The sequence below is a fragment of the Sapajus apella genome, unplaced genomic scaffold (genome assembly GCF_009761245.1).
Source record: "Sapajus apella isolate SASKATOON/1434 unplaced genomic scaffold, GSC_monkey_1.0 scaffold55, whole genome shotgun sequence".
NCBI classification, from domain to species: Eukaryota; Metazoa; Chordata; class Mammalia; order Primates; family Cebidae; genus Sapajus; species Sapajus apella.
In genome coordinates this window covers 9,689,970-9,713,919 of record NW_022436995.1, presented here as the reverse complement: position 1 = coordinate 9,713,919, position 23,950 = coordinate 9,689,970, and the positions used below count along the sequence as shown (strand labels likewise).

At 43.0% G+C, this 23,950-nt stretch overlaps 1 pseudogene; it reads right to left on the bottom strand.

Moving 5' to 3' along the window:
• Positions 1-22,105: 22,105 nt before the first annotated feature.
• LOC116527702 lies at positions 22,106-23,009 on the bottom strand (annotated as a pseudogene).
• Between the last annotated feature and the right edge of the window lie 941 nt (positions 23,010-23,950).

Below are 23,950 nucleotides of genomic sequence, written 5' to 3'. Positions count from 1 at the left end.
GGGCACCATGGCTCACGCCTGTAATCCCAGCACTTTGGGAGGCCGAGGTGGGTGAATCGCCTGAGGTCAGGAGCTCAAGACCAGCCTGACCAACATGGAGAAACCCCATCTCTACTAAAAATACAAAATTAGCCGGGCGTGGTGGCACATACCTGTAATCCCAGCTACTTGGGAGCTTGAGACGTGAGAATCACTTGAGCCAGGGAGGTGAAGGTTGCAGTAAGCCAAGATTGCACCACTGCACACTGCATCCTGGGTGACAGAGTGAGATTCTTTCTAAAAAAAAAGAAAAAGAAAAAGAAAAGAAAAAAGAAAATTTGAAATTATGCAGAGAAGTAGAAAAAACATTTCAAAAATCTATACGCTCACGACCCATGGAAAATCACTTACAACATATTAGTATATTTCTTTTTTTCTTAACATATCTTGAAAATTTTCCACTGTCAATAAATGTTCTTTAAAAAAAAATTTTTTTTTGAGGGTACTATATTCCATTGCATGTATGTACTATATGTAAATTGTTTAATCACCCCCTATTGTTAGATGTTGCCTTGTTTCTAAGTTTTTCTGTTGCGAACAAAGCTAGGGTGAATATCACAAAGCTAGTGTATACATCATCGACCACATTTTGATTTTTCTTTAGGTTGTATTCCTTAAGTTTGGCTTATCAGGTCAGAGGTTAGGAACATTTTTTAATGTTTAATGCTAGCAAATTGTTTTCTAGAAAGATTATGCCAAGTTACATACGCTATGTGGTATACCTGAGTGCTTGTTTCCTGCAACTTTGATATCTTTGGTTATTTTATTTATTTATTTTTTGAGACACAGTCTTGCTCTGTCGCCCAGGCTGGAGTGCAGTGGCACAATCTCGGCTCACTGCAACCTCTGCCTCCTGTGTTCAAGCAATTCTCCTACCTCAGCCCCCAAGTAGCTGGGCCTACAGGTGCCTGCCACCACGCCCGACTAATTTTTGTATTTTTAGTGGAGACGGGGTTTCACCATATTGGCCAGGCTGGTCTTGAACTCCTGACCTTGTGATCCACCTGCCTCAGCCTCCCAGAGTGCTGGGATTACAGGTGTGAGCCACCGCACTCGGCTAGGTATTTTTTAAAGTCGAGTTTTAATTATTTTGCCAATCTATAGGGGAAAATTGTATTATGTTATCATTGTAATTTGTATTTCTTTGAATACTATTAAATGTAAACATTTATTTTTCCAAATTCTTACTAGAGATTTGTATTTCTTCTCTGAATTCTCTGTTTACATCCTTTCTCCATCGTTGTGTGTGGGGGGGGCTCTTACTACTTTTATATTGATTTGTTGAAGCTTTTTGTAAAATAAGTGTATTAATCTCATGCCTTATGTGTTTGCTACAGCTATTTCTCAGTTTATTGCTTATCTTTTCCATTAAACTTTTGATTTTGAAATAATTATAAATTCACATGTAGTTGTGAGAAATAATACAGAGAGATTCTGCATACCCTTTACCCAGTTTCCCCCAATGGTAAGATCTTGCAAAACGATACTATAGCCTGGGCAAGGGGCTCATACCTGTAATCCCAGCACTTTGGGAGGCCGAGGTGGATGGATCACCTCAGGTCAGGAGTTCAAGACCAGCCTGGCCATCATGGTGAAACCCCCATCTTAAAAAAAAAAAAAATTAGCCAGGCATGGTGGCAGGTACCTGTAATCCCAGCTACTTGGGAGGCTGAGCAGGAGAATCTCTTGAACCCAGAGGGGTGGAGGCGGCAGAGAGCCGAGATCACACCATTGCGCCTGGGTGACCAGCAAAACTCTGCCTCAAGAAAATAAAAGATTATAGTACAATATCACAATCAGAATATTGACATTGATAGAGTCAAGATATAGAACATTTCCGTCACCACAAGGACTCCCCCATGTTGTCTTATTCATGGCCACACCTACTTCCTTCTAACCCCTAATCCCTCCTTAATTCCCGGCAACCAGGAATCTGTCCTCCACTTGTATAATTGTGTCACTTCAGAAATTTTTTGTAAATGAAATCAACATTCTGTAAACTTTTGGGATTGTCTGTTTGCACTCAGCAGAATTCTCTGGAGGTTCGTCCCAGCCGCCGCATGGCTCAGTAGCTTGTTCCTTGTTATTTCTGAGTAGTATTCCATGATTTGGATGTACAGTACCATAGTTTCACCGCTCACCCATTGAAGGACATCTGGATTGTTTCCAGTTTGGGGGTATTATGAATAAAGCTGCTACAAACATCCATGTACAAGTTTCCATGTAAACATGTTTTCGTTTCTGTGGGATAAATACACAGGAGTGCAGTTGCTGGACTGCATGGTAGTTGCACGTTTAGTTTTCAAAAAAGCTGCCAAACTCTTTTGCAGAGTGCCAATGCCATTTTACATTTCCACCAGAATACGTGAGTCATCCAGTTTCTCTATGTCCTTGCCACTATATGTTGTTGTCACTATTTTAATTGTTACATTAATTAATTAATTAAAGAGATAAGGTCTTGCTTTGTCACTTACATTGAGATGCAGTGACACAATCGTAGCTCGCTGCAGCCTCAAACTCCTGGACTCAAGTGATCTTCCCACCTCGGTCTCCCAAGTAGCTAGAATTACAGGCACATGCCACCAAGCCCAGCAAAATACTTTTTTTTTTCTAGAGGGGTCTTGAACCCCTAGCCTCAAACAATTCTCCTGCCTCAGCCTCCCAAAGTGTTGGGATTACAGGCATGAACCACTGTGCTAAGACACTATTTTTATTTTAGAATTTTTTTTTTTTTTTTTTGAGACAGAGTCTCGCTCTGTCACCCAGGCTGGACTGCAGTGGCACAATTTTGGCTCACTGCCACCTCCGCGTCCTGGGTTCAAGCGATTCTTCTGCCTCAGTCACCCGAGTAGCTGGGATTACAGGTGTCACCACACACAGCTAACTTATTTTAGAACTTCTAATAGATGTGTGTAATAGCTCATGGTAGATTTAATTTGCATTTCCCTAATGATTAATTTGGAACACATTTTCATGTGCATATTTACCATCAGTATATCCCCTTTAATGAAATACATCTTTCTTTCATTTGCCCATCTTCTTTCTTTTGTTTTTTGAGACAGCCTTGCTCTGCCACCCAGGCTGGAGTACAAAGGTGTGATCTTGGCTCGCTGCAACCTCTGCTTCAAGCAATCCTCCCACCTGAGCTTCCCTGGTAGCTGGGACTACAGTCTCACGCCACCACACCCTGCTCAGTTTTGTATTTTTTGTAGAGATGGGGTTTCACCATGTTGCCCAGGCTAGTCACAAACTCCCGAGCTCAAGTGATGCACCCGCGTCGGCCTCCCAGAGTGCTGGGATTACAGGCCTGAGTCACCACTCTTGGACCCACTTGTTGATTTTCTAATTGGATTATTTTTCTTTTAACCATTGAGCTTTAAGAGTTCTTTATGTTTACCAGATTGTCCCTTGTCGAAGCTGGGGTTTGCAAATATTGTATTCCAGTCTGCAGACTATCTTTTCATCCTCTTGACAAGGTCTTTTGCAGAGTAAAAGTTTTAAATTTTCATGAAATCTAATTTTTCCATTTTTCCTTTTATGGACGATGCTTTTGGTGCCAAGTCCAACAACTCTTTGCTTAGCTGTATGTCCAGAAGACTTTATCCTGTGTTTTACTTTTCCAAAGGTTTTAGAATTTTGTATTTTATATTTAAGTTCAAATCCATTTTGAATTAATTTTTGTATGAAGCGGGAGGTTTCAGTGAGGTTCTTTTTTTTTTTTCTTAAGCCTATAGAGATCCAGTTTCCCCAGCACTGTATTTTGAAAAGCCTCTTTTGGTTGGGCGCGGTGGCTCATGCCTGTAATCCCAGCACTTTGGGAGGCTGAGGTGGGTGGGTCGCCTGAGGTCAGGAGTTCGAGACCAGCCTGCCCAACATGGTGAAACCCCATCTCTATTAAAAATACGAAAAATTAGCTGGGCATGGTGGCAGGCACCTGTAATCCCAGCTACTTGGGAGGCTGAGGCAGGAGAATTGCTATAACCTGGGAGGTGGAATTTGCAGTGAGCCAAGATCGCACCACTGCACTTCAGCCTGGGTGACAAGAGCAAAACTCCATCTCAAAAAATAAAAAAGGATCTTTTTTCCCCATTGATTTGCTTTTGCATCAAAAATCAAGTGGACACGTATGTGTGGGTCTATTCTGGGTTAAACTCTGTTCTATTGATCTGTATGTCTATCACTGCACCAATAGCAGACACTCTTGATTACTGTAGCTGTGTAATGTCTTGAAATTGGATAGACTGATTGTTCTTACTTTATTCTTATTTTTCAAAACTGTTTTTAGTTAGTCTAGTTCCTTTGCCTTTCCATATAAATGTTAGAGAAATCTTATCTTTGTCTGCAAAAAATCTTCCTGGGATGTTGGCAGAAATTGCATGAAGCTTATATATCAATTTAGAGACATGCTCGCTGTGTTGTCTCCTAATCCATTAACACAGTACATCTCTCCTAGATCTTTGATTTCTTTCATTAGTGCTTTGTGGCTTTCAGTACACGTTCTGTGCATGCTTTATTAGATTTATACCTAAGCATTTCATTTTTTGAGTGATTACGGTATCTTATCTTTAATCTTGGTGTTCACATGTTTATTACCAGTACATAATATTACAATAGACTTTTCTATCTTGATCTGGTATCATGCGACTTTGCTAAACTCGCTTATTCTAAAAGTTTTTTTGGTAGATTCCTTGGAGTTTTCCATGTTCAAAATCATATCATCTGCAATTAGGGGCTGTTTTATTTCTTCCTTCTAATCTTTATGCCTTTAATTTCCTTTCCTTGCCTTAACGCTCCTTCTAGAATTTCCTGTACTATCTTGAGTAAGAGTGGTGAAAGCAAACATCCTTGCTTTGTTCCTAAAATTTGGGGCAAGCATTCAGTCTTTCTCTAGTGAGTATAACGTTAGCTGTAAATTTTTTGTACTCTATTTTCCTATTTTTCTAAGAGTCTTTATCAGAAATGAGTATTGAATTGATTTTCAAATGTTGAACTGGTCTTGCATCCTGAAAATAAATCCAGCTTTGTTATAAGGTATGACTCTTTTTATCTTATTTTTATTTTTAATTTTTTTTAGTTTTTTGTTTTGTTTTGTTTTGTTTTTTGTTTTTTGTTTTTTGTTTTTGAGGCGGAGTTTCACTCAAGTTACCCAGGCTGGAGTGCAATGGCGCGATCTCGGCTCACCGCAACCTCCGCCTCCTGGGTTCAGGCAATTCTCCTGCCTCAGCCTCCTGAGTAGCTGGGATTACAGGCACGCACCACCATGCCCAGCTAATTTTTTGTATTTTTAGTAGAGATGGGGTTTCACCATGTTGACCAGGATGGTCTCAATCTCTTGACCTCGTGATCCACCCGCCTCAGCCTCCCAAAGTGCTGGGATTACAGGCTTGAGCCACCGCGCCCGGCCTGTTTTTTTGTTTGTTTGTTTTTTTGAGACAGAGTCTCACTCTGTTGCCCAGGCTGAAGTGCAGTGGCACAATCTTGGCTCACTACAACCTCAGCCTCATAGGTTCAAGCAATTCTCCCTGCCTCAGCCTCCCGTGCAGCTGGGATTACAGGCACCAGCCACCATGCCGGCCAATGTTTGTATTTTTAGTAGAGACGGGGTTTCACCATGTGACCAGGCTGGTCTTGAATTCCTGACCTTAGGTAATCTGCCCGCCTGAGCCTCTCAAAGTAATCCCAGGCTGGGATTACAGATGTGAGCCACCATGCCCAGCCTGATTCTTTTTATATAGTGCTGAGTTTACTTGCTAATATTTTGTTAAGAGTTTTTGCATCTATATTCACGGTGAATATTGGTTTGTCATTTTCTTTGTAATCAGATTTTTTATCTGATTTTGGTATCAGGGTAATGCTAGATTCATAAAATAAATTGGGAACTATTCCCGCTTTTGTTTTATGAAAGACTTTGTTAGAATTGGTGTTAATCCTTTAAATATTTGGTAGAATTCTCCAGTAAAACCATCTGGGCCTAAAGATTTCTTTTTTGGGAGTTTTAAAGTTATGAATCTAATTTCCTTAATAGATATAGGTCTAATCAAGTTATTTCATATTAGGTGAGTTGTGGCAATTTGTGTCTTTTGAGAAATTGATCTTTTTCATCTAATTTGTCAAATTTATGTGTGTAGAGTTGTTCACAGTATTCCTTTTCCTTTTGATCTCTGTAGGGTCTGTGGCAATATCCCCAATTCCATTTCTGATATTGGTAACTTAGAATTCATGTCGTCTCTCATTTTTTTGTCCATCTTTCTAGAGTTTTGTTAACTTTATTGATCTTCTGAAGAACCAGTTGTTTCATCAATTTATCTGTATCTTCTGTTTTTAAGTTCATTGATTTCTCCTCTTACCTATATTATTTCCTTCCATCTTGCTTTGAATGTATTTGCTGTTTTTCTGAGTTGTTGAGGTGAGAGCTTAGATTGTTAGCTTGGGGATTTCCCTCTTGTCTTCAATATTTATTTATTTTTCTTTTTTTTAGAGACACGGTGGTGGTGGGAGTCTCACCATGTTGCCCAGGCTGGTCCCAAACTCCTGGGCTCAGGCAGTCCTCCTGTCTTGTCTTCAGAGTGCTGAGATCACAGGCGTAAGGAGCCATGCCTGGCCTTTTTTCTTTCTTTCTTTCTTTCTTTCTTTTTCTTTGAATATTTATTTATTTTTCTTTCTAATAGAGATAGGGGTCTCACCTTCTTTTCTAATGCATGTATTTAGTGCTAAACTTTTCCTCTCAGCACGACTTTAGCTGTCTTCCACAAATTTTCCTCTTCCTTCCTCCCTTCCTTCCTTTCTTTTGTTTTTCTTTCTTTCTTCTTTCTTTCAGACAGGGTCTCACTTTGACATCTAGGCTGCAGGGCGGTGGTGTGAACTCCACTCACTGCAGCCTCAGCATGCTGGGCACAAGCAATCCGCCTGCCTTAGCCTCACAGGTAGTTGGGGCTACAGGCGCTTACCTCCACACCTGGCTAATTTTTGTATTTTTAGTTGAGATGTGGTTTCACTATGTTGCCCAGGCTGGTCTTGAACTCCTGGACTCAAGCAATGTGCCTGCTTCGACCCCCCGAAGTGCTGAGATTACAGGTGTGAGCCATCACACTGGGCCACAAATTTTCCTATGCTTTATTTTCATTTTTATTCAGCATTATGTTTTTTTTTTTTTTGGAGACGGAGTTTCGCTCTTGTTACCCAGGCTGGAGTGCAATGGCGTGATCTCGGCTCACCGCAACCTCCGCCTCCTGGGTTCAGGCAATTCTCCTGCCTCAGCCTCCTGAGTAGCTGGGATTACAGGCACGCGCCACCATGCCCAGCTAATTTTTTGTAGTTTTAGTAGAGACGGGGTTTCACCATGTTGACCAGGATGGTCTCGATCTCTTGACCTCGTGATCCACCCGCCTCGGCCTCCCAAAGTGCTGGGATTACAGGCTTGAACCACCACGCCCGGCAGTATTATGTATTTTTAAAAAATTTCTCTTGAGACATTTTTTAACTCATGGATTATTTAATAATGTGTTTTTTTTTTCTAATTGTTTGATATTTTTACTCTCTTTTTTATCGATAGCTAGTTGGATTCCATTGTGTTCAAAGAATAAACTTTGTATGGTTTCATTCTTAAATTTATTGTCATCTTTCTGTCAGCCTCGTCTGGCAGATCCACATATGAGGCACTATAATGGGATTTAGGCCTTGGAACCATGGCATTTGTGATCAGGATTAATGGAAGTTTTTATCTGTTACCCTTTGCTACTTTAAAACAATAAAATAAAAATACTTCTAAGGCTTAAAAGGTAAATATCAAAATATTGAAAGAACAGATGGGTACAGAAACCTCATCAGCTGCATATCTGGGACCACTTCTCTCATATCATTGGTATATTAATTTGAAACAAAGTTAAAATTCTTGTTCTCTTTTGTTTTAAATAGGAAATACAACCACATGGCTGAAAACCCACATAATATTAGAAAGGTGTATAACAGAACATTTCACTCCCACCCCAACCCCCATTCCTCTGTTCCCATACCTACCCTTCCTTACAAGTGACACACTTGCCTCACCTTCTTGGTATTCCTTCTTTCATTCTACAAATATGAATACATTATTATAAGTTCTCTTCTCTTCTCCTCCCTTTTTAGCTTTTCTTTTCTTTTCTTTCTTTCTTTTTTTTTTTTTTTGAGCCAGAGCCTTGCTCTGTCACCCAGGCTGGCATGCAATGGCGCAATCTCAGCTCACTGCAACCTCCACCCCCCAGGTTCAAGTGATTCTCCTGCCTCAGCCTCCTGAGTAGCTGGGATTACAGGCACCCACCACCACTCCCAGCTAATTTTTGTATTTTTAGTAGTGACGGAATTTTGCCACTTTGGCCAGGCTGGTCTCAAACTCCTGACCTCAGGTGATCACCTGCCTTGGCCTCCCAAAGTGCTGGGATTACACTCTTTGTTTTTTTTCACACAAAAGGTAGCATAAAGAACATTTAGAACATGGGCTCTGATGCCAGACTGACAATGTCAAAACTGCAGTTCTTCCACTCACTAGCTGTGTGTCTTTACACAAGTTTCGTAAACCCTCAGTGTCTCAATTTCCTCATTGGTATTGTGAGGACAATAATGACAGCATCAGTGTCATATGGCTATTTGAGGATTAAATGACCTAATATATGCATGAAGCATTTAGGACAGGGCCTGGCACAGGAGGATCCTTCTGTCTGTGGTACTGTTATCATAGGGAGGAGTCTAAGAACATGGGCTCTGGAGCAAGACTGCCCAAGGCCAAATTCATTGTTTTACCTGTAAAATGTAGATTATAATAGTACTTACCTGGCCATGCACGGTGGCTCATGCCTGTAATCCCAGCACCAAAGTGGGTGGATCACCTGAGGTCAGGAGTTCGAGATCAGCCTGGTTTCAACATGGTGAAACCCTGTCTCTACTAAAAATACAAAAATTTGCTGGGTGTGGTGGCATATGCCTGTAATCTCAGCCACTCGGGAGACTAAGGCAGGAGAATGGCTTGAACCTGGGTGGTAGAGGTGGCAGTGAGCCAAGATTGCGCCATTGTACTCCAGCCTGGGCAACAAGAGCAAAATTCTGTCTCAAAATAATAATAATAATAATACTTATCCTCATAGGGTTGTTGTGGGATTGAAATGATCTCATATATATATGTTTTATATATATAAACTTAGGACAGTGCTTGCACAGGATAAGCACTATCGTATTTCATCAGATTCAAGATGCCATGGATTATAAGACACATCATTATTTTATGTACTAAGAAAGAAAACCATTACAATAAAATTATGACCTGCCTTTGACTATAACACATCCTTATTTCAAATATGTTACAAAGTAAAAAAATGCACATCTTAGAATTGCTGAAATATGGGATATAAGTGTTAGCTACTCCATTCTTATATTACTTAAAAATATATCTTGGATATTGCTCTGTATTGGTATAAAGAGCGCTTCTCCTTTTTTGAAAAACTGGCTATATAGTAATCCACTGTGTGCATGAGCCATAAATTATTTAACCTGTGTCCTATCAGTTTCCAGTCTGTTGCTGTTACAAACAATACCACAATGAATAACTTTGTAGACATGTCATTTTGCAAGTCTGCTGGTGTATCTGCAAGATAAATTCCCAGAATTGTCATGCTGGGTCAAAGAGTAAATGTATTTGAAGTTTTGGCAGGTAAACTGCGCTCAAGTTTTAACTTGCTCAAGTTTTAACTCGCAAGTCCACTTCAAACTAAGGAAATCATGGATTAAGACTGTTTGGGCTGGGTGTGGTGGCTCATGCCTGTAATCGCAGCACTTTGGGAGGCCAAGACAGGTGGATTACCTGACATCAGGAGTTTGAGACCAGCATGGCCAACATGATGAAATCCCATCTCTACTAAAAATACAAAAATTAGCTGGACATGGTGGTGTACACCTGTAGTACCAGCTACTCAGGAGGCTGAGGCTGGAGGATCTCTTGAACCTGGGAAGCAGAGGTTGCAGTGAGCAGAGGTCACACCACTGCACTCCAGCCTGGGTTACAGAGTGAGACTCCATCTCAAAAATAAAAAAAAAATGTTTGAGAAGGATGGGCCTGATGAAAAGGAGAACTGAATGAGAAGAATCCCACCCAAAGGTATGGGAGAAAGAACTTCCTCATTCACTGCTGGGGGCTATGTATATTGGTCAGACTTTTGGAAACATTTTTCTTTTTCTTTTGTCAATTTTACTTCTAGAAAGCAATCTTACAAGGCTGGGCACGGTGGCTCACACCTGTAATCCCAGCACTTTGAGAGGTTGAGGTGGGTGGATCACCTGAAGTCAGGAGTTTGAGACCAGCTCTGGCCAACATGGTGAAACCCTGTCTCTACTAAAAATACAAAAATTAGCCAGACATGGTGGTGGTAGCCTATAATCCCAGCTGCTTGGGAGGCTGAGGCAGGAGACTCGCTTGAACCCAGGAGGCGGAGGTTGCAGTGAGCCGAGACTGAGACATTGTACTCCAGCCTGGGCAACAAGAGGGAAACGCCATCTCAAAAAAATTGAAAAAAAGCAGTCTTATGGAATACGAGCATGAGCTGCACAATAGTGACAGCAAGCGCTCACTGCGCAGCAGGCACAAGGCTAAGCGCTTTACGGGAATGAACCCATCCACTTCTAATCACTCTGAGGTAGGGGCTACTATCACAGTTTTACAGATATGGAAACTTGAAACACAGACAGGGTAAAGCTAAACATCTGCAGAGATAGGCTTGGACCCAACCTGCCTGGTACAAGTCTGTGCCCTTAACTATACAAATACACCATTTTGAAATACAGCAGTAAAATAATAATAATAATAATCAACAGCAACAAAACAGAGAAGCATGAATGTCCCCAACGTGAGTTAGTCCACTATGGACCCTCTCCCACACTGTGGAAAACAATGCAACCATGATAAAGTAAATTTTTACATACCAGTATCAACCTATGTCGGTAATGTATTGCTTTGTTAAAAACAATACAGGCTGGGTGAGGTGGCTCACGCCTGTAATCCCGGCATTTGGGAGGCTGAGTTGGGCTGATCACCTGAGGTCAGGAGTTCGAGACCAGTCTGACCAACATGGAGAAACCCTGCCTCTACTGAAAATACAAAATTAGCCTGGCATGGTGGCACGTGTCTATACTACCAGCTACTTGGGGGCCTGAGGCAGGAGAAACACTTGAACCTGGGAGGCAGAGGTTGTGGTGAGCCGAGATCGTGCCATTGCACTTCGCCTGGGCAACAAGAATGAGACTCTGTCTCAAAAAAAAAAAAAAAAAAAAAAAAAATTCAAAAGGGGCTGCAGGGCAGCTTGACCAGCACGAGTACATTTCAGTATGTGTGTGTATGTGATGTATCAATCACACAGATAGATGGATGGATTAATAGGTACATAGATAAATAGATGACATAATATTAGAAGGTCTGAAAGGATAATTAAACAATTAATGATATTCACTACAATTACCTCTGGATATGAGAGAAGGGTAGGGAAGGGGGCTCCACGTTGTGTACTTCCCAATTATTTGAGCATCTGTGATAGGCTTGTGCTTTAAATGAGCTTGTTGTTAACAGGCAGCAGTCACGGACATTTAATTCTTGACTCCTAAAATTTTGCTTTACTCCTGCACCAGTGTTATCAGAAACACCAAGAAATGGCTGGGTATAAAAGGGACTATGGACCCTGTGAGTTGAAGGAAAAAACAAAAAACAACCAACCCAGATTCAGAGATAAATAGCGCTGATTTGTGCTAATGTATTACCTAGAAAATGATTCAGCATCATCACCTACAAAAGTGGGCCTACCTGCTGGGCACTTTTCAAACACAAATATCCTTTAAATGGCTAAAAGTAGTTTAGTCTTCTTTATCATTTAAAGTATTATTTCTTCCATTTCTTTTTTTTTTTTTTTAATGGAGTCTTGCTGTGTCACCAGGCTGGAGTGCAATGGGTTGACCTCTGCTCACTGCAACCTCCACCTCCCGGGTTCAAGCGATTCTCCTGCCTCAGTCTCCCAATGAGCTGGGACTACAGGCACACGCCACCATGCCCGGCTAATTTTTGTACTTTTAGTAGAGATGGGATTTCACTTCATCACGTTGGTCTCAGACATCTGACCTCGTGATCTACCCGCCTCAAAGTGTTGGGATTACAGACGTGAGCCACCGCACCCAGCCTTCGAGCCCTTGCATAATAAGGGTGCTAATCCCATTCATGAGGGTGAACCCTCATGGCTTAATCACCTTCCAAAGTCCGCACCTCTTAATACTGTTGTACTGAGGATGAAGTTTCAACATGCATTTTGGAGGGGGCACCATCATGCAAACCATAGCATCTACCAACTAGAGTAAAATTAAGGTATTTTATACCAGGACATGCATATAAATGGTCCTAAAGGGAATACTTTTTTGAAAGGTGAAGGCTAGGCTGAGGTTGCCGAGCAAGTAGGCCCAGGCATGCTGGTGACAGGAAGGTTAATAATATTTCAAGAATACACGGTGCCTAAAGAGGATGGCAGCCAGCCAGGTGCAGTGGCTCACGCCTATAATCCCAGCCCTTTGGAGGCCAAGGCGGGCAGATCACGAGGTCAGGAGTTTGAGACCAGCCTGGCCAACAGGGAGAAACCTCATCTCTACTAAAAATACAAAAAATTATCTAGGTGTGGTGGCGCAGGCCTGTAATTCCAGCTACTTGGGAGACTGAGGCAGGAGAATTGCTTGAAACTGGGAGGCGGACGGAGGTTGCTGTGAGCTGGGATTGTGCCATTGCTCTCCAGTCTGAACAACAAGAGTGAAACTCCATCTCAAAAAAAAAAAAAAAAAAAAGAAGATGGCAGCCTCCTGCCAAGATAGCCCATCTTCCACTCATGAGTGAACCCTGCCCTGCACACTCGTCACCGCTGGGGATGGTGTGCAATGAACTCTACTGCTTCTGGGGAAGAGAGACCTGTTCTTAAGAAAGAAGGAGCACCACTGAAAAATGAAGGATTCATCTTTGGAGAAAACCATTTGAAATCATATAAAGGGAATTTCCAAGGAATCAGTTTCCTACCAGGAAAACTGAGAAGAGAGAGGATAAAGCTTCATCTTCCAATAAAGAACTTCTGTGCTCTGAAGTTGTCAGTGGCAGGCGTCTATTTCAGTACCTCTGACCCTCTAAGGACAAAGTTGTTGCACCTTCTAGTTTCAGGCTCTGGATAAAGTTTCCATCTGGGGAATCCTAATTTTCCAAGCTGTTTTTCCTTTTTCTCATCCTTTCCCTACTTTCTGAGGAATTCAGCCTGCCTTCCTCCTTCACCTTAGCATATTTTTGCTCCCATTCTTTTGCTGAGTTTTCTGGAGTGTGGGCCATTTGGAAATCTTTCTTAGGAAAAACATTCTTGGTCCTGCTTTCTTGCCCGTTTACCTTAAAATGGGATGTTTGTTGTGTCTTGGAGGTCCTGTTTTACCATCTTATTACTCACCTTCCCGCTTATTACTTTTCCCAGGTGTCTTACGGGGGCCTGGGAGGGGGTTCTTGATCTGATATGGTTCCTGATCCTGTAAACTCAGTCCAGAGGCCAGAGGAATCTGAAGTCTCTGGCCATCACTGGAGTCCCTAAGTTTTAAGCCATATCTGGGGCTTTACAGCAAAAAGTGACTGAATCTGTCATCTTCTTTCAGCTCTTTTCCGGCAGTGCTCATCTCATGGACCCATCAAGAGGCTACCAGAGGTGAAACAACAGAAGAAACAATAATCAAGGACTAAAGCCACAAGATGACTTCCAAAGAACTTGTAGGTGACAAGGACAAAATCGAGTAAGGAAGTGGTTGATTCCTGAGACCGATGAGAAGCTGGGCTCCAGGAAGCGATGTCACTGGGAAATTACATATTTATGTAAAGATGTATTCCAGGTAGATATTCGCTACGGGTGCTGGGTGGTTGTGCTTCTTTTCCTTTTTCCTCTCCTTTTCTTTATTTTCCTTAACCAAAATATTGTCTTTTTATTTTTGTAGAGACAGGGTCTCGCTATGGGGCCCAGGGTGGTCTCAAACATCTGGCCTCAAGTGATCCTCCTGCCTTGGCCTCCCGAAATGCTGAGATTGCAGGTGTGAGCTACTGCACCCGGCCAACACTGTCTTGATTTTCTTCTGCTTCTTAGAACTATTTGAAACATCTATTCTTTAAAAAAAATTTTCTGCTTTCTTTTAATGCAAACTTTTTTCTTTTTTGAGATGGGAGCTCACCATATTGCCCAGGCTGGTTTCAAACTCCTGAGCTCACTTGATCTGCTGGCCTCAGCCTCCCAATGTGTTGGGATTACGGGTGTGAGCCACCCCACCCGGCCGAAAAATCTATTCTTCTCAGCTGCTCTTCTCTTACAGTGAAAGAGGGGCAAACGTGGATCTTGGAAGAAGCCTGTTTTCTGGTTTTCTGTCATCTCAAGAAGATACTTGTAGTTGGGGGTTCTCATCAGGCACTCCTCTGGGCTTGCCACCTCCTCATCAGGTGGGACATCCTGCCCTGTCCTCCTTCTCCTTTCTCTACAGCCCTGGCATACTCCCGCAAAGCTCCGCAACGCCTTTGCTCGGAAAGGTCCCCATGCGGGCTCTCATCAAGGTTGTCTTCCTCCCCTGCTAAAACCAGGAACGAAAATGCTACTTCCTGGAATACATCTTTACATAAATATGTAATTTCCCAGTGACATCACTTCCTGGAGCCCAGCTTCTCATCGGTCGCAGGAATCAACCGCTTCCCTACTTGATTTTTGTCCTTGTCACCTACAAGTTCTTTGGAAGTCATCTTGTGGCTTTAGTCCCTGATTATTGCTTCTTCTGTTGTTTCACCTCTGGTAGCCTCTTGATGGGTCCATGAGAATCCATCATTAAGACTACTGTGGCCAGGCGCGGTGGCTCATGCCTGTAATCCCAGCACTTTGGGAGGCCGAGGTGGGCAGATCAGGAGGTGAAACCTGGTCTCTACTAAAAATACTAAAATTAACCAGGCGTGGTGGCACATGCCTGTAATTCCAGCTACTCAGGAGGCTGAGGCAGGAGAAATCGCTTGAACCCGGGAGGCAGAGGTTGCAGTGAGCCAAGATCGTGCCATTGCACTCCAGCTGGGGTGGCCACAGAGCGAGACTCCATCTCAAAAAGAAAAAAAAAACAAGAAAGACAAACTACTGCAAAGCAGCTTTTTACCCAAAACAAAATGTTTTCTGCTTAGTTCTGTTGAAGGGCAATCAGTCTTCCGTTGTGTTCTTTAGTGAGATATTCTCTCTCTCTGTTTCTCTTTCCTGCTCCCTCAAGACTATATATAGGAAATGCGTGAAACACAGATTAGAGAATACCTGTGGATCCACCACCCAGCTTAAGAAATAAAGCCTGACCAATACAATTGAAGCTTCTTTATTGTTTTTTTCTTCTTTTGTTGAAGTTTCTTTCTAATTCACAATCACCAACACTTACACTTCCCCCCAGATAACAGTATTCTTACTGTTCATGCATTTTTTTCTTATTTAATTTTAATAGTATATGTTATAAATAACTCATATTTTATTTATTTGTTTTGAGACGGAATCTTGCTCTGTCGCTCAGGCTGGAGTGCAATGACGTGATCTCGGCTCACTGCAACCTCCGCCTCCTGGGATCAAATGATTCTCCTGCCTCAGCCTCCTGAGTAGCTGAGACTACAGGCACATGCCACCACACCCTGCTAATTTTTGTATTTTTAGTAGAGATGAGGTTTCACCATGTTAGCCAGGATGATCTCAATCTCCTGATCTTGTGATCTGCCCACCTCAGCCTCCCTAAGTGCTGGGATTACAGGCATGAGCCACCATGCCCAGCCTATTGTTTTTATTTATTTTTTTTGAGAGACAGAGTCTTGCTCTGTCGCCCAGGCTGGAGTGCACTGGTGTGATCTTGGCCCACTGCAACCTCTGCTTTCCAGGTTCAAGCAATTCTCCTGCCTCAGCTTCCCAAGTAGCTGGGGCTACAGGCGCGTGCCACCACGCCCAGCTAATTTTTGTATTTTTTGGTACAAATGGGGTTTCACTGTATGTTGGCCAGGCTGGTACAGAACTTCTGACCTCAAACGATCCACCCATCTTGGCCTCCCAAAGTGCTGGAATTACAGGCCTGAGCCATCGTGCCCAACCATATATTATAATATATGAGATAACTCATATATTATTTATAAAGAATAAGTAACACAATGAACTGTAACGCAGGTCAACATGTAGAGCATCACCAAGAACTATTTCCCTTAGATTTCCCCTTCTATTCCTTTCTCCTACCCCCACCCCACTATCCTAAATTTTGTGAGTTTTTTTCTTATATACTTATGCTAAATAGTATGTTGTTTAATGTTGCTTGGTTTTGAGCTCTATAAAGATTCTATCCTGGAATTGCTTGAGCCCAGGAGGGAGAGGTTGCAGTGAGCCGAGATGGTGCCACTACACTCCAGCCTGGGCATCAGAGACTCTGTCTCAAACAACAAAATTCTATCCTGGACTCTCTTTTACCCTCAGCATTGTGATTCTTCCAAGAAGTTGCATGTAGCTGTGTCTTATTTATTTTCACGCCTGTATAGTATGCTGTAATTTATCTATTCTCTGGTTGATGAACATTTAAGTTGCTTCCATGTTTCTTAAAATTAGAAACATTGCTTCAATAAACAATCTCGTACATGCTTCCTGGTGCACATGTGCACGCGTTTTGCTAGGTCATACAATGAGGAAGGGGTCTACAATGGTGGTTCTCAAACTTTGCTGTCTAGGCCGGGCATGGTGGCTCACACCTGTAATCCCAGCACTTTGGGAGGCTGAGGCGGGTGGATCATCTCAAGTCAGGGGTTGGAGACCAGCCTGGCCAACACAATGAAACCTCGTCTCTACTAAAAATACAGAAATTAGCCAGGCATGGTGTCACGTGCCTGTAATTCCAGCTACTAAGGAGGCTGAGGCAGGAGAATGGCTTGAACCCAGGAGCTGGAGGTTGCAGTGAACTGTTATCATGCCACAAACACACACACCCACACAACTTTTCTATCAGAATCACCTGGGGCCGGGCATGGTGGCTCATGCCTGTAATCCCAGCACTTTGGGAGGCCAAGGTGGGCAGATCACAAGGTTCGAGACCAGCCTGAAACATGGTGAAACCCCATCTCTACTAAAAATACAAAAATTAGCCAGGCGTGGGGCCAAGTGCCTGTAATCCCAGCTACTTGAGGGGCTGAGGCAGAATTGCTTGAGCCTGGGAGGTGGAGGTTGTAGTGAGCCAAGATCGTGCCACTGGACTCCAGCCTGGGAGACAGAGTGAGACCCTGTCTCAAAAAAAAACACCCAGAATCACCTGGAAGGCCAATAGGGAATACAAAGAGCTCACTGAAGTGGCCCAGGGCTTGGGCGTATTTTTGTTTTTAAGCAAGTTTCATAGGCGATTCTGAATGACACCAAAGTATGAGAAGCACTGTCTAGAGTTTGAAAGTGTTGGCTTTTACACGAAAATGACTAATTATTTTGTAAGTGGTTGTACCAATTTCCCCTCCCACCAGCGGTGCGGTAAAGTAACTGTTCAGTCACATTCTTTACCACAGTTCTTATTTATTTATTTATTTATTTATTTTTTATTTTTTAAGATGGGGTTTCACCATGATGGCCAGGCTGGTCTTGAACTCCTGACCTCAGGTGATCCACCCACCTCGGCCTCCCAAAGTGCTAGGATTACAGGCGTGAGCCACAGCACCCAGCCATTTACCACAGTTCTTGTTGTGAAAATTTGGTTTTGCCAATCTGCTGAATGTAAAATGATATCTCACTGAGGTCTAAATTTACATCTCATTGTTACTAATGACATTTAGCATCCTTTCATATATTTGAGACTATTTCTCTCCTGTAGTGTGTTCATTTCTTATTGCATCTCACTTTTCTGGTGAGGTGTTATTTCTTATCGATCTGTAGGGAGTATTTTTATATTCACTAATTCATTCACTAATTATTGTATTTATTGCAAGTTTTTTTTCCTTTGTCAGACACATAGTGAATAAAACAAAGATCCCTGCCCATGCAAAGTTTACGTTCTAACAGAAGGTGACATACAATAAACATGATAAACAAGTAAATCATGTACTAACTTCGAAGGGAATACATAATATGGGGAAAGGCGGTGTGCACTCTTGGTATCACTCTGAGCTTCTGCTCTCCACTAATTGCTCTGTTGTTTTTGATGAAACCCTAGGGTATAATTGCTCTATAGTCTGATCCAATTAAAGGTGGGCCCTTTTGCAGTGGCAGGATATTGCCAGGTGTTAAGGCTTGCTCCTACCCTAAAAGGGCGCTTCTTAGCTGTCTCTTACTCTGATCCTCTCTGTTACATTTCTAGCTGGTCTGTAGTTTAGCCCCCTCTTAATTTTCCACACCAGAATCTGTATTGTTTCCCACAATGCCCTTAGGCATGAGCTCCCCCAAGTTCCATTCCAAAGAAAGTCAGAGAGAGCTGCTGAACTCTGTTCTTCTGGTCCACCTTCTGAGGAGAACCTCCGTACCACTGCCCAGGAGCTGAGAGTGGCCACAGCATTTACTTCTTATTTATTTATTTATTTTTAAAGATGAGGTTTCACTATGTTGGTCAGGCTGGTCTTGAACTCCCGACCTCAGGTGATCCGCCCGCCTTGGACTTCAAAGTGCTTGGATTCCAGGTGTGAGCCACCGCGTCCGGCCAGCATTTACTTCTATATGGATTCCAGTTATTCCATTGTCATTTGTTGAAAAGACTATCCCTTTTATCATTAAATTAATTACCCTTGCACCTTTGCAAAAAAGTCAGTTGCCCATGTAGGTAATTTTATTTCTGGATTCTCTCTCTCTCTTTTTTTTTTTTTTTTTTTTGAGACAGAGTCTCACTCTGTTGCCCAGGCTGGAGTGCAGTGGCGCTATTCTGGCTCACTGCAACCTCCGCCAACCTGGTTTAAGAGATTCTCCTGCCTCATCCTCCCGACTAGCTAGAACTACAGGTACCTGCCACCACAAGCAGCTAATATTTGTAGTTTTAGTAGACATGGGGTTTCACCATATTGGCCAGGCTGGTCTCGAATTCCTGACCTCAGGTGATCCGCCTGCCTCGGCCTACTAAAGTGCTGAAATTACAGGCATGAGCCACCCTGCCCAGCCTATTTCCAAATTCTCTGTTAAATTCCCTTGATTTAAATATCCATCATTATGTCAATACCAATTTTGTTTACTGTAAATTTATAGTGAGATAGTAAGTCAAAATAAGGAAGTGTAAATCCTTGCACTTTGTTCTTTCCTGAAGTTATCTTGATTATTTTATGTCCTTTACATATAAATATAAATTTCTTCAAAGGAGCCTGCTGGGATTTAATTGAGTCTATAATCAATATGGGAAAAATTGGCATCTTAAAAATATAGAGTCTTCTAATCCATGAACATGGTAAGTTCTCCATTTACTTAAGTGATATGGTTTGGCTATCAGCCCTATAAATCTCTTGTTGAATTTTTTTTTTTTTTTTGAGACAGAGTCTTTCTCTGCCGCCCAGGCTGGAGTGCATGGCACGATCTCAGCTCACTACAACCTCTGCCTCCTAAATTCAAGCAATTCTCCTGCCTCAGCCTCCTGAGTAGCTGAAATTACAGGCACCCACCATCATGCCCAGCTGATTTTTATATTTTTGTAGACACAGGGTTTCACCATGTTGGCCAGGCTGGTCTTGAACTCCTGACCTCAGGTGATCCACCTGCCTCAGCCTCCCAAAGTGCTGGGATTACTGGCGTGAGCCGCTTCGACAGGCCTTTCAAACTGAATTGTAACCCCCCCCCCTCACCCCCGTGTTGGAGGTGGGGCCTGGTGGGAGGTGGATCCCTCATGAATGGTTTAGCGCCATTTCCTTGGTGAATGAGTTCACGTGGGATCTGGTTGTTCAAAACTGTCTAGCACCTCATTCCCTTCTCTTTTTTGCCTGCCCTTGCCAGGTGATATGATGGCTCCTCATTTGCCTTCTCCGTGATTTTAAGCCTCCTAAGGCCTCCCCAGAAGCCTTAGCAGATGCCTGGCACCACGGTTCCTGCACAGCCTGCAGAACTGTGAGCCAATTAAACCTCTTTTCTTTCTAAAATACCTTCAGGTGTTTCTTTATAGCAATGCAAGAATAGCCTAACACATCGGATCTTTAATTTCTCAGTACATAGGTCATCTTGCACAGTTTTTAATAAATTTTTCCCTAGTAGTTCATTTTTAAAATGCTATAAAAATATTATCGATTCTTAATTTCTTTTTCTAGTTATTTACTGCCTGGGCAGGGTGCGGTGGCTCAAGCCTGGAATCCCAGCATTTTGGGAGGCCGAGGTGGGCGGATCACGAGGTCAAGAGATTGAGACCATCCTGGCCAACATGGTGAAACCCCGTCTCTACTAAAAATACAAAAATTAGCCTGGCGTGGTGGCGTGTGCCTGTGGTCCCAGCTACTCGGGAGGCTGAGGTGGAAGAATCGTTTGAACCCAGGAGGTGGAGGTTGCAGTGAGCCGGGATTGCAGCACTGTACTCCAGTCTGGCGACAGCGCAAGACTCCCTCTCAAAAAAAAAAAAAAAGTACTATCTGGGTGGGGTGGCTCACGTCTGTAGTCTCAGCACTTTGGGAGGCTGAGGCAGGTGGATCACTTGAGCACAGGAGTTCTAGACCAGCCTGACCAACATGGGGAAACCCCATCTCTACTAAAAATACAAAAATTAGCCCGGTGTGGTGGCGTGCACCTGTAATCCCAGCTACTCTGGAGGCTGAGGCAGGAGAATTGCTTGAACCAGAAAGGCGGAAGTTGCAGTGAGCTAAGATCGCGCCACTGCATTCCAGCCTGGGTGACAGTGAGACTCCATCTCAAAGAAAAATAAATAAATAAATAAATAATGATATCTGTATATTGACCTTATATTCTGTAATTTTGCTAAACTTAATAATCCTAGTAGCTTTTTAATACATTCATTTGGATTTTCTTCCTATGTTTACTATTATATCATCTGCAAATAAGACAGCTTTGCTTCTTTTTCTTTCCTTTTTCCTTTCTTTTTTTTCTGACAGCCGAGAAGGGTAACCTCACCCATCAACAAACGGTTTTATACTTCAGAATTGACTAAAGAGGCTGGGTGTGGTGACTCACACCTACAATCCCATCACTTTGGGAGGCTGAGGCAGGGGGATCCCTTGAGATCAGGACTTTGAGACCAGCCTGGGCAACATAGTGAGACACTGTCTGTTGAAAAAACTTAAAAATTAGCCAGGCATGGTGGCATGAGCCTGCAGTCCCAGCTACTCAGAAGTTTGAGGTAGGAGGATTGCTTGTGCCCAGGAGCTTGAGTCTGTAGTGAGCTAAGATCCCACCACTGCACTCCAGCCAGGGTGACTGAAAGAGATCCTGTCTCTAAAAAAAAATAAAAATAAAAACCCAAAGAAATGACAAATGTTTGAAGTAATAGATAACTGTAACTTGATTACCACATATTGTATACACCCAAAAATAAGTACAAATACCATGTGTCTGTCAATTAAAAAAAAAAAAAAAAGCTGCATTTCATGGTTTTAGCGTAAAAAAACTCTTAGAATTTCTTTCTTTTCTTTCTTTCTTTCTTTCTTTTTTTTTTTTGAGACAGGGTCTCACTGCGTTGCCCAGGCTGGAGGGCAGTGGTGCAATCTTGGCTCACTGCAACTTCTGCCTCCTGGGTTTGAGTGATTCTCTAGCATCAGCCTCCTGAGTAGCTGGGGTTATAGGCACAAGCCACCATGCCTGGCTAAGTTTTGTATTTTTAGTAGAGACGAGGTTTTGATATGTTAGCCAGGCTGCTCTCGAACTCCTGGCCTCACGTGGTCTGCCTGCCTTGGCCTCGCACGGTGCTGGGATTACACGCATGAGCCACCACGCCCAGCACCTAAAATTCCTTTAGATGAAAAACCACTTTCCTGTGACTGGATGGTGGATTCAACACATTCCACCGTAACCATGAAGGGTGAACACAATTCAGATTGTGTACAACTAGGAGAGTCCACAGCTTATCTTTTTTGTTCTTTTATTCATTCATTTCTTTTCTTAACCTTCCTCTTCCTGAAGAGCCTTCTGATCCTCAACGGCTTTGGGTACCAGCTTCCCATAGCAGTGTTTCTCACTAGAAGGAAACTTTGCTGTATCAAAGTGGACCCATTGGACGCATAGCCACAACCATTGTCCACAACCTTTTGGACAAAATTCACAATTTCTGGCATATACACACTAACTCTGGTTAAAACATCCAGAGAGAGGAGGTTCAGAGCTTCCACGTATTTGTGGAGCTCCCCATCCCAGAACTTGGGCAGTTTGGAGAAAATGAAATTGCCAGTCACCTGACTCCAGAATGTGGAATCCAGCAACTCAGAAAGCAAATCCTTGGCCTCCTCCAACAATCCTTGCACAGAGCCGTTGACTTTCTCTCCAAGTCTGCACTACACAGCTTTCTCAAGCGGCTCCGTGGCAAGCTTCGCTGTGTGCTGAATCCGTTAGAGCATCTGCTTTTTATCGGGATCTGTGGTCTCATTGAATTGTACTGAAAACGGCTTCAGGGCAGTGTGAACATCCCCTGGGAGCTGTGCCACCTGGGACTTCTTCTCCCCATAATCCTCAAGCAGTAGTTCTTGTCATCAATATCCCTAATGTTCATGCAATAAAGGACATCACATTTGAAGTAATCCTTCAACACTCTTCTCAAGATAACAAAAGAGATGTAGGACCTGGCGTGCCCCGTGTGACATGCATCTTAGATGGTTGGCCCAGACCATGTCACCTTTCTGCCATCTTGAGGTACAAACATGTCCTTGCTCTCAGTGAGGCTGTTGGAAAGGTGAAGCTTACCTGGCTTGGCTGGGCCCAGTAGGGAGGGACCATGGAAGCTGTACTTGCTGGTCTTTACCCTGCTCCCCGGAGGAATCTGCCATGGCTGGGAATCCCAGACCCGCAGCCACCGTGACAGATACTTCCCCTGCTTCTTCTTCTTTTTTAAGCTGACTACCTTTTATTTCCTTTTCTTGGTTTATTACACAGGCTAGGACCTCCAGTACAATTCCAAATAGAAGTGGTGAGAATGGCTATCTTTACCCTTGTTCCCAGTCTTAGAAGAAAGCATTCCTCTTTGACCTTTAGGTACAATGAGAGCTGTCAGTATTTTTTAGATGCCTTTTATCCGGGTGAGAATCACTAATACATATTTTGGGGTTTTTTGTTTGTTTATTCTTTTGAGACAGGGTCTCATCTCACTCAGATTGGAGTGCAATGGTCCCTTGACAGCTCACTGCAGCCTTGATCTCCAGGGCTTATGCAATCCTCCCACCTCAGCCTCTTGAATAGCTGGGACTACAGTGCACACCACCACGCCCAGCTGATTTTATTTTTCAGTAGAGATGATGTCTCCCTATATTGCCCAGGCTGATCACAAACTCCTGAGTTGAAGCAATCCTCCTGCCTGAAGTGCTGGGGTTACAGTTATGAGCCACACTGCCTGGCTGAGGGTTGCGTTGTGTCACATACTTTTTCTATTTTTGTTTGTTTGTTTGTTTGTTTTTTGAGACAGATTCTCACTGTCACCTGCCCAGGCTGGAGTACAGTGGCTCAATCTCAGCTTACTGCAGCCTCTGCCTCCCAGGTTCCCACGATTCTCCAGCGTCAGCCTCCTGAGTAGTTGAGATTGCAGGCGTGCACCACCACACTCAGCTAATTTTTTTCATGGGATTTTGCCATGTTGGCCAGGCTTGATCTCAAACTCCTGACCTCAAGTGATCCACCACCTTGGCCTTCCAAAGTGCTGGGATTACAGGCGTGAGGCACCACACTCGGCCTCACGTGCTTTTTCTGTATCTGTTGAGATGCTTATATGGGTTTTACCATCTGTT